We start from the raw sequence: 17,507 nt of genomic DNA on the forward strand, positions 1-17,507 counted from the left end.
CTACCAACCGCACAACAAAAGCTCTCTTGCGCTTTGGATACCATGAAAATCACAGTGGTGAGCGGTATAAATCTCAATAACAGACATAACAAAACATTTTATAGTTTTATGGATAATTTAGTGCCCCCTCCTGGTGGCGCTCAGGCAACTCACTGTCTGTTGTTACCTTGCTTTAGAACTGCCTTACAACCATGAAATATTGGTTTGAATACCACTCCAATCACGCTATGCTGAGCATTTATTTTACCTTTTTAAACTCATTTTAGGAATTGGCAACCATTGCGTCTTCCGGTGTTTTCAGCAGAGCCTCTTCTACTCTTCTTTTGCTTCTTATTTTCTATTGTACCGCTCATTGTAACAAAACAAATGCAATTCACTTATCAAGGTAACACAAAGGTTATAATTGATGAACAATTTAACGTAGTGCAACATGAATTGTAGAAAGAGGTGGGTCACTGCCCCTCATGTATGTGGTATGGGCCTGAGCACCCACGTGATCAGCGCAGTTTGAATTAGCATAAGTATATTGTGTGTAGATGATTGACAGTATGAGAAGTGCGCAGAACAACTGTTGGACCCATGATGTTACAGCTCTTGGTTTGTGTCTGATAAATGATGAAAAAGAAATGGAGCAGGCTAAACGTTTGCTATAGTACTTACATCACGTGGGGACAGTTTCTCAATGAATAAATAGCTTTGGTTCTAAAATGAAATCCCTTAAGTGCGGCAACGTTCAGGATGGTGTGTAGTTTTCAAAGCGAAGCATCTTTGTTGACACCTTCGATATTTTCACTCTATTCAGTCTTTCAAAATATCATTGAGGTTATTTGTATTAGTCACACAGCCTCAAGCTTAATTTCTTTGAAAACACACGTAACATTAGAAAGTGTGCTCTGACTTCCTCACAACATCCGGCCTGTGTGAAGCCCAGGCCAAGTCAGGGAAAGTCAAACGTCGCTGCCTGCGAGTTCCGTGGCTTGTGTCATCTGCCACCGGATTGAACGAGACTGAAGGGAACTGGACATTCCATCTGCCCGGTTGTGAGGGTGTGAGCAGCTTCTCATCTACCAGCTGCTGTACTGATGTAAAGCCTTTGAATTGTTTTGGCCGCCCGCTCCTCCGGTGAGAACACCAGCGTTCCTGGTGCTAGGGAATGCTCAAGGCCACTCCTTCAGCCTTGGACTCAACCAGATCTAACTGCGTCATAACATCCAGCCTGGGCGAAGTCAGGGAAAGTCAGACCTCTCTGTCTGTGGCTGTCCGCGGAAGGACACTGTCCATCACTGACATTTCCTCTCTAAGCACCTAACTGCGTCATAACATCCAGCTTGGGCGAAGTCAGGGAAAGTCAGACCTCGCTGTCTGCGGCTGTCCATGGAAGGACACTGTCCATCACTGACATTTCCTCTCTAAGCACCAATGCTGCTTCCAGTGGCTTCTCCTTCTCTTCCAATCCAAGCACACCCAGCACTCCCACTTGCTGGTCATTTTATGTTTACCACTCTTGTGCTAGGTCCACTATTCATTCTTCCTACAATATCTGTTTTTCCCCCTTATCTCGAGACTATGCCACCTGCACATTCTCAGGTCAACCAGCTATGCTCCTTGCCTCGGAATTATGCTAATCTGACCTATCCCCTTTGCACTGCCAACTCCACTGTCACTTATCTGGGTCTTTGGAATGCCAGATCTGTATGCAATGCATCTTCCTCAGTACTTTACTTATTTTTAAGGCAAAATGTACACCTCCTTTGTATTTCCGAGACATGGATTCCTACCTTTAACTGCCCCTGCTTCCCTCTCTACCTCTCTTACTTCATTTTGTCATACCCCTGCATCACTGTTCGCGGTGGCGGTACTGGTATACTCTTTTCGTCCTCATTTCTACTTGCTCCTTCTACCCTTATTTTACCTTCCTTTACCTTGCTTGAATTTTCATAAATTGTTTTCTCTAAGCTGTTTCTACTCATCTACCGCCCACCCTGTCCCATTGTCTCATTTTGTGAGGACATTGACACTCTTCTTTCCTCAATTCTTCCTTCTGTTGCCACCTTTATAATCTTAGGAGACTTTAATCTCCGTCTCTCTTCTACTTACTCTATACCTTTGGTCGCAATACTGTACTGCTTCTTTCTTACTCCTCTTCTTACCCCTCCATCTCATATATCTGGCTCCTGCTTAGATCTTTTCTTTACCTCTCCTCTTTCTACCTCCTCTCTTTCTTTACTTACGGTCTATTTCTCTGATCACCATCTCCTTTCTATCTCAATCTTCCCTACGTCCCCCACTATTGTTGTTCCTTATCCTGCGTCTTCATCTTATCTTCCACGTGACTTGCACAATTTTAACATTCCTCTATTTGTTTCCTCTTGTACCTCTGTTCTTCCCTCTCATTCCTCTTTGGCCACTTTGACTGCAGATGACGCTGCGTCTACTCTTTCCTCTTCTCTTTCTTCCTCGCTTGATAGTCTTTATCCAGCTTCTGCTTTTTAGCCCACCTGTAAACCTTGGTTTTCCTCCCATCTTTGCGCCATGCATCGTGATCTCTTTCTCCTTCAGCAGCTCTGGCTCAAGTTTAATACTGGGGGAAATTATAATTCATACTCCTCTTATCATTCTCTTTATGACGATTCCCTTCTTTCTGCTTAACGTTCCTAACTTTTCTCATCTTCTGTTAACTCAATCAACTCATCCTAGGCGTCTTTTCCAAACTCTCTCTCGCCTTCTCTGTCCCCCTACCCCTGATCACTCTATCAATTCTACACTATCAGCTACTGATTTTGCACTATTCTTTTCTTCAAAGGTGGCCTCTCTGCACTCAATTTTTTAGTACTCTGCTGCCTGGCCACTTACGAGGTGTCGTACCTCAGTCCCTATAGAAACCATTTCCTGTTTCACTTTGATCACCAACGAGGAGACCTCTTTTCTGTGAGCCCGAGCCATCCTACTTCTTTGCCTTCTGTTCCTATACCCTCAGCACTTATTCCTAAAATCTATCCCTCTTTTGTCTCAGTTCTCACTTCTTTTATTAATATCTCTCTTCAATCCTCTACCTTTCCACCTTCATTTAAGCATGCCTCAGTCATTCCCATCTTGCAGAAACCTTCTGCTGACCCTTCTTTGACCCCTAATTGTCATCCTATTTCTTTGTTACCTTATGTTTCTAAAATACTTGAGCGTATTGTTAATTCTTAATTTCTTTTTTTCTTTCATTTCTGACAATACCATTCCTCCCCTCTTTCAGTCGGGATGTTGTCCTTTCCATTCTAATGAAACTGCCCTTATTTCTGTTCTAGATTCTCTTTTATCTGGCCGTTATTCTAAAGACTCATCTCTTCTTATTTTTCTCGATTTATGTGCTGCTTTCGACACTGTAGACAACTCTCTTCTGCTAGCTTCCCTTTCTTCCTTTGGTTTCACCGGGTCAGTTCTTTCTAGGTTTAAATCATACCTGTCCCAAAGGACATTCTCAGTTTCTTGGTCAAGGGCTTCCTCTGATACGATCTGACTTATTCACGGTGTCCCTCAAGGCTCAGTCCTTTGCCCTTTTCTTTTCTCTCTCTATACTTGCACCTTGGCTGAAGTTATTTCTTCTTCTGGTCTCTCCCACCACTTTTACGCTGATGACCCCCTGCTCTTTCTTTCTTTTTCTTGATTGCCTACTGATATTCACACTAAACTTTCCACAGGTCTCCTGGCCATCCAATCTTGGATGTCGGCTCATTTTCTGGCTCTTAACGCTGTCAAAACTGAGATACTTTTCCTCCTAGCTAACACTATTCTATCTCCTCTCTCTCATTGCTTTGTTTCATTTCCTCCTTACCAATTGTGCATTTCTCTTACAGCTCGAAACCTAGGACTTTTTTTTTACTCTGAGCTGTTAACCATCACATTTCTTTATCTGCACATGCTTGTCGTTTTCATCTATATAATATCCAGAAAGCTTGTCTATTCCTAACCTTTGATGCCACCAAGCTCCGGATATCTTCTTTAATCTTCTCTCACCTTTTTTACAGTTCTTCTGCCCTTTTTGGCTTCCCTCTGAGCCGTCTTGCACCTTTTAAATCTATTTTCAATGCCTCTATTCGCTTACTTTTTCTTCTAGCCCCTCTTGACTCTATTTCTTCTTCACTTTCTACTCTTAGCTGGCTTTCTTTCCAGTCCTGTCTCAAATGTAACTTCTTATGCCTATCTTATAAATCTCTCTATGGCCTTGTGCCAGATTATCTCTCTTCTCTGGTTGCATTTTACACCCCGACTTGCACACTTCATTCTTGGTCTCAATTTCGCCTTGTCACTCTCCATCCCCCCTGTGCGCAATCATGTTTCTGTTCTTTTTCTTTGTTGGCCCCCCTCCATTGGAATGCTCTTTCCCTTCACTCTATCACAATGCTTCTCTGTTCTGTGACTCTCTGAAGTCCTACTTACTTCACTCTGATTAATATGGCAGCTAATCTTGTGTTATTTCTCATTTATTGTACCGCTTGATTCTATGCACAGCACTTTGGTGTAAAGCGCTTTATAAATCTCAAATAAAATACACAAAAAATATGCCTCTCACAAACACACACACAAATTGTGCCCATTTGAGCTATTTGTATGCTTGAAGATGTGAGCCTGACAGTGCACTCTTCACTTATGTTTAAAATGCTTTGTAGATGAACCAAGAAGGCTGCCGGGATAGAAGATGTATTTATTGATTGCACAAATTAATCCCACCGTTGTTTCGTTGGACTTCTTAAAGCTAATTTTCACATTGACACAGTGTGTGTTTTGAGACTGGGGCCATTGGAATACGTGAGAGGGTTCTGAGAGGTGTATAAAGATCGCACCCTGCCAAATCCACGCAGCATGCTTCGTTTTCCAGAGGCACTTTTTCTCTCTTCCAACTAACATTTCTACTGAAGAGTCCCCTGACCATGGGGCATTAATTTAGGTAGTGTGTCATGCAGGTAGATGGGGAACAGAATAACTCTATACTATGATAATCAGACCAACTCAGGAAGATGGCAAAGTTTGTTTACTCTTTTAATATCAATTATCTAAAACAGGGAGTTAAAAACAGACATCAACCGATGTTGCACAGCGTTCTCTCAGGCATTTCATAAAAACAGTACTTATATAGTAAAAACTCATCATACGTGATGTCATACTATGTGGCAAATAAGAAAAACCTACGGGGGATTGTGGTTGGCTCAGGGGGAACATCTAAGTATACTTTTTATAAGGTGTTGAGTTGTGGTTGGGTCTCTACAGTCAGGTGGACAACTCATGCCCACCCCTAGTTCAAGTCATCTTCATCAGCTATTCGAAACACAGTACTTCAATCGTCCTCAAACTATAAGGCCCTTCATTATATGGCCCTCTACAATTGGCTGGCACACCCGTGCCATGTCTGGAACATTCGGTATACTTAGCAGCATGTGAGCTCAGACCCAAGTGCCAGGGGGTACACTGAACTGTACCTCCCCACCCAATTAGCCCATCATCTCTCATCACCCATGCCTTCTGTCATGTAGACTGTCTTTGAACTTGGCCTTGAAATGTATTCTCATCTCTGGGAGTATAAGTGAGTGTGAGCACATGCTTATCAAAGTTCTGGTCTGCGTGCCCAACTCTATTCCCATCCTTAGCTCATGTGAGAGGAGACCACAATTCGGCTCATTTAATTGTCTTGAATTAATAAACTTGGCACTCATGGTGTTCTTTCTTTGCATCTTAATGAGGGATAATTTAGTTCTCACATTCAGTGTTCTTTTGAGGATAGATAACCAGTTCTTGGCTGCCTTCAGTCTTGACACCACTCCACACAGCCCTTCTCGCTTCTTCGATGCTCCCAGCTAATTCTTTGCAGTGACACAGTCTTCAGCCCTTCACTTCATGATCTGAACTTGCTAAAATTGTGACACTGATGCCCAGCTTCTATATAATGGCGGCTTCACCTGCAGTTTATTCACTATGTATAGCCAGGTTCTATGATCACTTAATATACTTGCGTTGCTGCGTCTGTACAATTTTTAAACGGCTTGCATTTTCTACAGTGCTTTTCACACGTACAATCTTTGTTTCGCACATGAAAGTTTGCTCGATTCTTTACTTTGTCATCAGTTTCTATAAGGTCCATATATTCTCTTTGTCAGCCAGTCTTCTCAGTGTGTCACGCTTGTTTCTTGTGACGTCACCAACTTCTCTTTCTCTCTTTTTTATATTCCTTCAGGGATATCCTCCACGAGTTTGTCATCTCTTCAGGGATACATCTGATTGGGTTTTCTTAGTGGATACCTTTTCTCGAAGACGTTACGCGGAATAGTCACAACTGCTGGTGTCGAACATGGCACTATTTTACACTTGCCACATACAGCTAGTAGGCAGGTGGGACTTCCTGCAGAGGCAATTGGCTGCTCCTCTAGACCCCTTTCTCCTACATTGGAGCAGGGAACTTTGCAGTTGCTGCCCTGCCAGCAGTGGCTTATACATGTGCTGCTAGGGAAGGACACTTGTCTTGAGATTTACTAGAGGTGAGAGTCAAGTATGTTGTGCTCTTTCAGGATGTGCATTTTTGCTGTCTGCAAGGGTCAATGTACAGAGAGGGATCGCGGTCTGTAGGCCGCAGAAACAGAAGCCGATGCACAAAAGGCTGCGTAGAGAAGCGCAGCATGCTGTGAGTTGAGTTTCCATCTAAGGGGGCCTGCAGACAATGAACAAAAGCAGCCGGATCCCACAACGCATAAGTGGGGGTTGGGAGGAGGGAGGAAGAGGGGGATATAGGGAGGGGACCCTCTAAAGGGGCCAGGAAGAATAGACTTACCTTGCAGGTGTGGCCTTCTTGGCCTGGAATCTGCAAGATTGATCTTTTGTCCCCGACCTTTTGACATAGATCCATGGACACAGGCAGCACTCCATGGCCTGGTGTCTACACACATGTGGTGACAATTGCATCCCTTTGTTTGTTTGGCAATGTGCAAATACATGTCTGATTTCCTGTTAGTCCAGCTTTAAAGCAACTCAAAATCCATGTTTTGGTATCTTTTATTAAACTGTCTCAAAATATGTTGTGATGATATAGTGCATTCATCTTAAAAGTCCCATACTTGTCTTTATCAGATGCTAGTCACAGAGTGAAATGAGAAAAATAAATATGCTGAACAATTCTTTCACATAGAAAGGAACAAGGGAATCTTCAGCTTAAACTTCATTGAGTGCAGCACAGTAATCCCGGAATGCAGTCCTGGTGCAGTTACCTTATCGTCAACAACTGTTCTCGTTGACAAAAACTTTTTACACGTTTTGCAGTCTTAGGAACGTCGTTATCTCCCAGGAGGAAAGGGCGATGAGAAAACCTCAAACAAACAAGGAAATCATACAAGAACCACCTGACAAAGCTGGCACTGTTGAGGTCATGAATACAAAGAAATTCAAAGGGGAAGCATAAAGACAACTATCGACACAATCTATTACCATATATTTAATAATTATCCCATCATAGAATGCAAAAACTATCAAACTGCTGTATAGTGCTTTGTTTGCATGTGGTGAGAGCAGTGAATGGAAGGCAGATGTGTTGTATAGTGCTTGTACGGATGTATAGAACTCATGATGTCAGAGTGAATGCTGTGAAAATGTTTATTTATTTATTTAATTTATTATTACATTTGTAAGGCGCGTCTGACCCTTGTGCATCTGGGCGCAAAATTCTTAAGAACATGGTTACAGAGACAACAACTTAAGAGATTGGTTACAGGTTTGACTTAAGGAAGTAGTTACATGAAATGCAGATCATAAATAGGCATGAATAAAAAATATGGTTACAGGATAGACCTAGTAGCCCTTAGGTGGCTAGGTAAACAGACTTGAGGATATGGTTGCAGAATTAGTATGCTTGAGAGATTAGTTATGGATTTTGGCAGGCTTAAGAATATGGTTACAGGTAATGCAGATCATAGAGAGGCATACTTAAGTATATGGTTTCAGGATAGCGTGGCAGAAGTGGGTCTGGGCTTAGTGTTGCCACATTGTGTCACTTTAAGCGTATGGTTGCATGTCTTGTGGAGACATACGTGGGGTGTATGTCCTGGTGCAGGTAGGTGGGTACCGGTCATAATAGGTTACTTACAGGACAGAGGGTGTAATTTGATGTCTTGAGTGAAGAACGAGGTTTTTTGTTTTTTGCGAAAGGAGAGTAGGGCTGTGTCCAGTTTTATCTCCAGTGGCAGGGTGTTCCAGTATTTGGCTGCCATTACAGGGAAACTTGAGCCACCTGCTTTTTGTCTTTTGTATCTGGGCATGGTTATTTCTCCGAGGTAGGCAGAGCGGGTCGGTCTGGAGGATTGGTTCCTAGTGATCATGCTGGAAAGGTAGCGTGGGGCAGTATTGGAGAGGCATTTGTGTGTCAGCGTGAGAATTTTAAATTTTAATCCGGTCCTTCACTGGTAGCCAGTGTATGTTTCCTCTGGTGGAGGAGATATGTTCTGATTTGGGAATGTTTAATGCTGCTCTTATGGCATTATTCGGTACTGTTTGGAGTTTCTGGATGTTTTGTATGAGTGAGTGTTTATGTGGAAACGTTCCACCCCAGGCAGATAGAAAGATCAGGCCTGGGTGATGGGAGCACGTGCGAGAAGCGCAGAGTTAACTAATTGGAGGATTTGCAGGTTTAGAGCTGTTAAAACAGATATGGACTTTTATGAAACTTGTGCAAGTTAAAAGAGTTAGTGAACATGCTATGTCAAAGAGTTGATGTTAAGGGCAGAGTTAACTGTTTTGAGGATGTGTAGATTTAGAGCTGCTGAAACAGCTATGACATTTAAGAAATTAATGCAAAAACAAAATGTATGAAATTGCAGTATTGGTGATTAACATACTATGGGGCTCATTACACGTTTGTTGGTATCCTGGCAGTAAATTCGCCAGGATATCGGCAAATTGAAATACCGATACCAGCACTCGGTCCAGCGGTATTACTGTTGAATTACAAGTGCGGGTGTCGGGTGTAAATCCCCATTCCATGGAGTCCCATTGGACTCCATAGGGAATTTTGCAGGTACCATTGGCGCCGGTAATACTGGTCATTTTTGCTGGTAAGGTGCAGGAGTTGTCATGTGTGTGGTGCAGAGTATGGGACTACTATTTCTGGTGTTGGGGTAGTCATTTGAATATGGTGTGGGACTGTTGTGAGAGTGGCCGTCCACAGAGTGATACCACACTCTTTAAAAGCATGCTATGTGTATGGTGCAAAATATGGGACTATTGCTTCTGGTGTGTGGTAGTCATTGGAAGATGGTGTGGGATTATGTTCTCTTGCATGAGCGGTGGATGTCGGTAAAGGGTCCTGCACCCGTATGTGTTTTCAGAGCTACACCACTCGTTAAAAAGGTGACAGTGTGAGCTGTTGTGTGAGAAAGGAGCAGTGTGAGTATGCATGTGTACATGTATGTTGCGTGTGCTGCTTGCGTGTCTACTGCCTGAGGGTTAATGCTGGAGAATGCTGGGAAAGGAAGGGAGATGTGTTGTATAGTGTGCTTGGATGGATGTATGGAATTATGATGTCAGAGAGAATGCTGTGAGAATGTTGTTGTTTGAGCGAGAAAGTGTTTATATGGAAAAGTACCACCCCAAGGCAGTTAGAGAGATCAAGCCTGGGTGATGGGAGCCAGTGGGTCCCTATTAGGTTCCTAAGAGACATCTTAATCTATCTTAACTGAAGGAATAACAGAACCTGTTTGTAACTCACCTGAAGTGCCTGCGTAGCTCCTTTATTTCAGGCACATGTACATGGCAAGCAGTTTTGAGGAGTACTTCCAAACCAAAAGGATGGGTGTCTCCTTCATCATAGGCATCGGGGAATCAGTCGTTTAGAAAAACACAAAAAGTGATGCCTCACGGAACTGTAAATTCTTCCAATTATATCATATTCAGGACCTCAGAAAGTAATAAAGAGTGTGATGTGTCAGTGAAGAGTTGCCATAAAAACTACGTTTTATTTTGTTAAGAAATACATTAACTTAGCAAAGTTCCTTGGCATCAAAATCAGCACAAGAACCCTGCTCACAACGCCAAAATGTTTTGCTTTTACCTGGCCGTGTAGGGTACAACTCTGACTTACCGGTCCCCAGCCCTTCTTGCACAATGAACTATTGGACTCAGACAGGCAAAAAAATAATCAGACACATAACAGCCAAGGCTTGTTATAAGCTGTTTATTTTACATACACAAATATAGATATTACATGGCCTGCGGTAGCAGCCATTTAGCTATGGTTAAGTTGCTCATCTCATAGGAAGAATACTTTTTGGGTGCTTATAACTCCGCTCCCCCTGGACGAATCCTCACCAATCTTTGCATAAAAAGTGTATGGCACACTCTGAATTTTCCAAGGTTTGGTGAGGTTTGGTCCGGGGGGGGTTGAGGTGAGGAAGTTATCGGGGGGTCCCAAAAGGTGTTTTTTTCCCATAGAAATAATGGGAAAAAAATATTTGCTCACGTCTACAGCCCAAACCACTGGACGGATTTACAACAAATTTGTGGCAGGAGCGGCAGCTTGGTCCCGAAAGCATGCTTTTGTTAATTTGGTGTCCGGTAGTTTTTTTAAATGACCAAAACATAAGGCAAAAAAAAATAGTGATATCTATGTCCGCTCCGCGGACACATTTCCCTGTTCGCTCTGCGGACAGGACACCGATTGGTTAATCGGCTTGCGTCATGTCCACGGACATGCAACGTGTTCGCTGATTGGCTGGAGTGCGGCGTGAGGTGCAATACATTGTTTCGATGCGCCCGCCATCTTGGATCTGCGGACAGCGCAGCGGCAAACAGAGGCAGAATGCAATTTTTAGGAGTGTGTTGGTGCGTAGGAGTGCTTGGGGAGGGTTGGGGAGTAAGAGATGGGTTAAATACAGTGTTTGACCCTGATGTGTTCGCTGTGTCCGGGGTCATCGCGGCTGTCCGCGTACATAATAAATGCACTACTAGCTATATTACTTTAGAATGATGTTGGTTTTGGATTGTTAGTAGAGTATTGATTGTAATTAATATCCCCTATAAGCAGCCCACATACCACAGTCAAAATGTTTGGTAGCATAGGTGTGTTATGCTGTAGTGGTTGTGGCCAGGGCCTAGAGTCTTGGGTGCATGGCCGAAAGGCTTTCTGCAGCATAACAAACCGATAGAATCAAATAACCATCAAATATCCACAACCCAAAAGTTTGTGTACTGTTTCATTTTTAGTTTGTATATGAAGTTTTGGCTAGGCTATACAGTTAAGATTGTAGAGTTTGTAACAAGGACTCAGGCATAAGATACCCATGGAAGTAAACATTTTGAATTGTGGTGTATGGTTAGATGTTTGCTTGAATGGGTGTGTTATGCTGCAGTGTTTGTGAGTCTATTTATCATATACTTACTGGTTGACTTATTTGTGGTTGTATGCAGTTTTTTCATGACATGGGTAATCGGACCAGACATTCTTCTTCGATCTCTGTCATAAAAGAAATTATCATATGTTAGTGTAGGTAGTTCATAATGAGTTAGTGCATTGCATAATAGACATTTCTGTATTTTTCGACCCTCATATTTAGTACGTTATAAGTACTATAGTTCAAACCAGTGTACTGTGCAATTTGCTCAGTTTCTGTGTTTGTTTTCGAAATCATTGGGTCTGTGCGAAAAAAAAATCCATGCTGGATTAACAAAAAAAACCTTCTATGTTTGTGGTACAATATATTTCTTTCATTGTTTTACTGTTTATTTCTTGTTTCTTGCTAATCTTCTATCTGTTGGCTTGTTGCAGATTTTTGGGGCAGTTAGATACCTGTTGGCGTATTCTAATTGTTTATTTCTACTTTTATGCTATTCATCTATCTGTTGGGTTGTTGCAGATTTTTTGGGGGCAGTTAGATACCTTTTGGCGTATTCTAACTTTATATTTCTTGTTTGATTTTAGTGGTATTTATTTATCTGTTTGCTTGTTGCAGAATCTTGGGGCAGTTAGATACCTGTTGGCGTATTCTAATTGTTTATTTCTACTTTTATGCTATTCATCTATCAGTTGGGTTGTTGCAGATTTTTTGGGGGTAGTTAGATACCTGTTGGCGTATTCTAATTGTTTATTTCTACTTTTATGTTATTCATCTATCTGTTGGGTTGTTGCAGATTTTTTGGGGGCAGTTAGATACCTTTTGGCGTATTCTAACTTTATATTTCTTGTTTGATTTTAGTGGTATTTATTTATCTGTTTGCTTGTTGCAGAATCTTGGGGCAGTTAGATACCTGTTGGCATATTCTAACTGTTTATTTCTTGTTACATTTTAGTGATATTATCTTAGTTAGATACCTGTTGGCGTATTCTAATTGTTTATTTCTACTTTTATGCTATTCATCTATCTGTTGGGTTGTTGCAGATTTTTTGGGGGCAGTTAGATACCTTTTGGCGTATTCTAACTTTATATTTCTTGTTTGATTTTAGTGGTATTTATTTATCTGTTTGCTTGTTGCAGAATCTTGGGGCAGTTAGATACATGTTGGCGTATTCTAACCGTGCATAGTTTTGAAGTTGAAGTTTTGCTTATGTTCATACACAGATTACGTATACAATTTTGGTTTTCAGAATATTAAGTAAGCGTTTACAAGAATTGCTGGTAATCTCTGCTTTAGAGTAATGGTAGTACCATTACATTCAAACCATCCACATTTCTTTTTTATATATGCAGTGTAGTGACCTGCATTGGTTGTGGCTCCTGCGTGGTAGATTATACCTATTGTTGTGAAGATTGCAGGGGTTTTGGTAGTGGGAATAATTCCAAGTTATTTGTGATAGCACGTGAATGTGTTTGGTTGTTGTCAAGTTTTGCAGTGCAGTAATTGCAAAGTATTAAGGGGTCAGTCATTTCGTATTCGTTTTCTGCTATAAGGTAGAGGGCAAATTGGAACCATTTGGAATCTTCATTGTCTTCTATTTTGTACGTTATGTCTACAATTTTTGTGCTACTTTTATATAAAGTCCTGCGGCAACACACACACACCTTGTTTGGTACTTCAGCGGAGGTACTTTTAAACTTTAGTTTTTTTTTTTTGTATGTGTGTAATAGAAGGTTGCTATTTGTATAGTAGTTGCTCGTTTGTTGTAAAGCTATTGCATTTTGTAAGTGGCTTTCACTTCCAAAATATTTTCTCTGGATTTTCTCTATTTCTTCGAGTAGTTGTTTGGCTTTACCATGTAGAAGATTGTTATTTAAATTGGCTAGTGCTAAAGCAGGACCTTTAGCATAGTAGAGTTTATGGACCAGATTTCCTATTGTTGAATGATGTGTTGATATCATTTTGATATGATGGAAGGTGCTTTTACAAATGGGTCCTGAAATGCAGGCTAATGAATGTCCTTGTAGTCCTGTGTATTTGCGCACTGGACAGGCATCCATATTTTGTAGTAGTTTCATTTTGAATTTGTCTTTGCTTTTTACATACTGATTGAGGAACTGGGGTAAATATTTGAAAGATTTGTTGGCAATGTTACACATTGATGTACACGGCCATTTGTAGACTGGATGTTTTGGTTCAGTAGAATGGAGAGGTGATACTGAGCTTTCTGGGATATTTTTGTGAGCAGAGTTTCTTGTTCCATAATGGTGTTATTACGTTTTTCATACCTTCGTCTGCTGCTATGTATGGCAATTGGGTTTGTTTGCTTTTGTTTATATGCTTCTTCATTAAAATATGGTTCTGTGCTCGTGGTGTGACTCCATTCACCTCCACAGAAGCTATTTTTTGTTGATATTCCGTTTATTGAGAAGTCTTTTTTGTAGTTTAGTAGTTAGTTTTGTTAGTGGTTTCATTCTGTTTAAAACTAAAATAAATAACTTCCTTTTGAGAAGGATTGCGCTGTCTATGAGAGCTTCTAGGATTAATTTTCTACGGTAGGTTTTAAGGGTTGTGCATGATTTCTCTCCTGTTTTTAAAAGGTTCTGAAGGACTCTGTGGTGGAACATTTTTTGTAAAATATTTTTGTGGGTATGGTTAATCACATTCTGTTTAATTTTACATTTTGATAGAGGAGGCAAAGTTTCTGTACTGGAAGCTTGTTTTGTTTTGCTTAATGACTGTATTAGCTGTTTTGTTTGAACTTTTTGTACAACATTTGCTAGAGATGGATGCTTATTTTGGACACTTTTATTTTGATTTGCTCTACTTCTGCGTTGCTTTCTACAGAGTTGCTTTTTGGCAGCCATTCTTTGGGGACTGTTGGAGAAAAAAGAAAGTGTGGGTTGGGCTGTTGTGCAGTGTATGCGTGCTTTGTGCACGAGTGTCTGAGTATGATGGTAAGGATGTTTGTGGAGGTGTGTGATTGTGCAATGGGCACCTCCATCAAGTTGGGAAGGCTATTCTTGTATTTGTGTGTTACTATAATGGGCTTCAGCTGACAATATAAAGTATGCAGCTGGTAAGGGGAAGCACTAATACTAAATCTAATGGCAGAGGGTTAATACACTTCTTTGTTCTACAATACTAAAATGTTAGTGTGTTTGAGTAACAGTTAGAATATTATGTTACTATTGTACTTACTTTTGCGTATGGAAAGAGTAGGTTTCTTCTAAGTTCTTGTTCGTACTTCAGACGCTGCTGCTTTTCAGGAGAGTGGTCTTCACTGCAATTGTAAAATAAAGAAGTTAGTGAATATGTGTGTTTAAAGCACTTTTGTTAATGTAGACATTGATTTATTTTGTTTTTGTAGTAGTAGTGTTTTCTTTTAACTGAGCATAGTATGCACATGCACTTTCCTTTGCCTATGTGCATCCTGTATATTTTATTTAGAATCTGTTAGTTGAATATGTTTTACAAATGAGTATAATAGTAAATGTATGGAGCACACTTGTTTTTTTAAGGCTATGTTATTGGATGTTAAGAGATAGTGTTACGCTCACCTGATACTGGAACCCTGGATGCGTAGTTGCCCAGTGCTGAATAATGAATCTTAGTTATTTGTAGGGTGAGCTATCCGTCCTGCGGTTCTTGTGCAGGGGCGCTTGACGTTTGTTGGCGAGCTTCCGAGTTGCTTCACTGGTGCAGTATGCCTTCCTTGGGCCCAGGCCTGCTGTGACCCCGAATCTGCTGGTAGGCAAGTAGGTTTGTTAATTGTAAGACTTTGTTCTGTTTATGGTGGGAATTTGTTAATGTCTTTATCTCCTTTTCAGGTGCGAAGGTCTTGATGCTGGAGTGCCGGATGGAGAGGTACCCTTCCAATGTAAGAGAAAGTGCGAAGCGCAGCGCCTTTATTGTCTTTTAAAGCTAACCTGTGTTTTCTTCTTCTTCTCCTCACAGGCCACTGTGGTGCTACGAGTGGATGAGAGCACGATGACAAACAGGCCCTGGAATCTGTTAAGGTAAGTACAACACTGTGCGGTTGTTGAATATTGAAAGCAAACCTGAATATGTCTCTTTTCCTTTGCAGATGAAATTGTGGTGCTCCAGATGGAAGCGTGGCGTAGCACGATGGAATTCAGGTAAGCCTGATGGAATTCGATGTTTTGGAAGTGCGCATTCCTATATTGTTTTTCCCTTTCTCATTAATGCAGGTCGCAATGTTTGAACAGCAGCTGTGGTAGTGGTTCGCCAGAAGTCCTTAAGCTAGTACTCACAGGTGAGTGATGTTGCTTCTTCTCTTGGTTTCTACAGATTGCAGCCCAGTTGAGATGCTGAGTGCTGGATGGTGTTTTCTCAGGTAAAACAGAATAATCTTGTTCTTGTTCTTGCAAGATTACAGGAAGATGCTGAAGACCAGGAGCTGGACATGGTGAGCGTCACGATGCTGGTTGCAGAATAACACGACGCGTGTTCTGCAGTCAGGGTGTGGTTTGTATAGCCTAGGTAAAGTAGTACCAGGGAAAGTAGTTCCAGGCCTGCCACACCCAAAACACTAGACCGCATGGCTTGGTCCTTAGAACTAGACTGTGTGGGTGCTTCCATGTTGGATTTAAAGGCCCATGTACATAAATGGGACCTAGTTTGAACAGCCCTTCCTTCCTACAGCCCTTTTGCAGTGGTTTTAAGGCCCTCGTGGTTCTGGTGGGAGCCTGCTTGTGGCACAACTTGTGCCCCCTTACAGTGGTCATGACAGATAGAAGAAATAATCATATGCATGTTTTGCTATTTTTACAGGGTAAATGGCAGAGATTGTACAGAAATGTTTGCAATGTATGCATTTGTGAAGTTGTGGGAAATAAAGCAGAATGATTTGATATAGAGGCAGTGGTGTTGTTTCACCTGGGAGCCTTTCCAAAGATATTGTCTGTGTGTGTGTGCATGAATGAAGATGCATGTAATCAGCTTGGCTGCGTGTAATGTTGTAACACACTAGACAGCTTTTTTCATAATTATACTGTTATTTGTCTCATCTTTTAATATGAAATAACATTTTTTAAGTTAGCTGTGTGTGTAAACAAAAATGTGGATAGCAGACAGGTTTGCAAGTGACACTTCATCATAGCAGATGGGAGAAATTACAGCAAGTTAATTTTATAGTTTATACAGGGTAAGTGGCAGTTACTCTGTTTATATGTATTCCTAGAAGAGCTGTACATGTACTGTGTAGAAAATATTCATACCTGTAGTCTGTTTTCACGCATGTGGATGTGCATGAATCTGCAAGTAGAAATCTTGGGGAGTTTTATAGTAGTTGTTGCTGTAGGTTCTTTGCAGTCACAGCCTAATTGTACTGAGAGTGATCAATAGTACATCTAAAGTGCTGATCTGTGATGATGGAGTTAGATGTAGAGTTTTTGGATGTGATTGGTGGATGATTGTATGACTGCTTAACAGTAGCCAATGAGGAAATGGTGCAGAGAGTGAAGTGGAAAGGGTTGAAGGGCTGCCCCAGTATTACACGCTCCGCGGACACCACGGCTGTCCACGGACATGGCGTTCCAAATCTGGGGTTTCCCAGCAAATCCAGCATGGAAAGGGGACTGTAGGGATCAGATGTTGAGGTTTGTGTTGAAAGAGGCTGTGTCTGGTGAAGATGGCAGAGGTGGAGAAAGTCGGGGTGTTGGTGGTTGGAGATATGTTTGTGCATGGTTTGGAGCAGTTTGCTAAATGCAGGAATGTGGCAAACAAGTTTGATGTTAAAGGAGTAGAGGTGGTGTGGAGCACTGTGCCTAGTTTCAATGTGCAGGGAATTGTACAAGTTTGTGTAGATATGGGCAGGGTAAACAATCCACATGTATTTGTTTTGCACTGTGGTGCTTTGCATTTGGGCTATGTCAGTGCCCCTACTTTGTTGAAAGATTCGGAACACTTGGTTCAAGCAGTAATGAAAATACTTACACATGCCAAGGTAATTTTTTCTGGTTTTGTACCTAGGGCAATATGGGACAATAGTTCTGTTTTTTGTCCTGAGCAAAATATTGCTTTGTGTGCAATCAACCGAGGCATGTTTGCTTTCTTGCTTAGAGCTGGTATGTTCTTTTGTAATAATGAGAACATTGATTCTGGTAATGTTGTTTGTTTTAAAGAAGATGACA

This window comes from Ambystoma mexicanum, chromosome 2p (assembly GCF_040938575.1).
Source record: "Ambystoma mexicanum isolate Mex_15411 chromosome 2p, UKY_AmexF1_1, whole genome shotgun sequence".
In the NCBI taxonomy this organism is placed as follows: Eukaryota; Metazoa; Chordata; class Amphibia; order Caudata; family Ambystomatidae; genus Ambystoma; species Ambystoma mexicanum.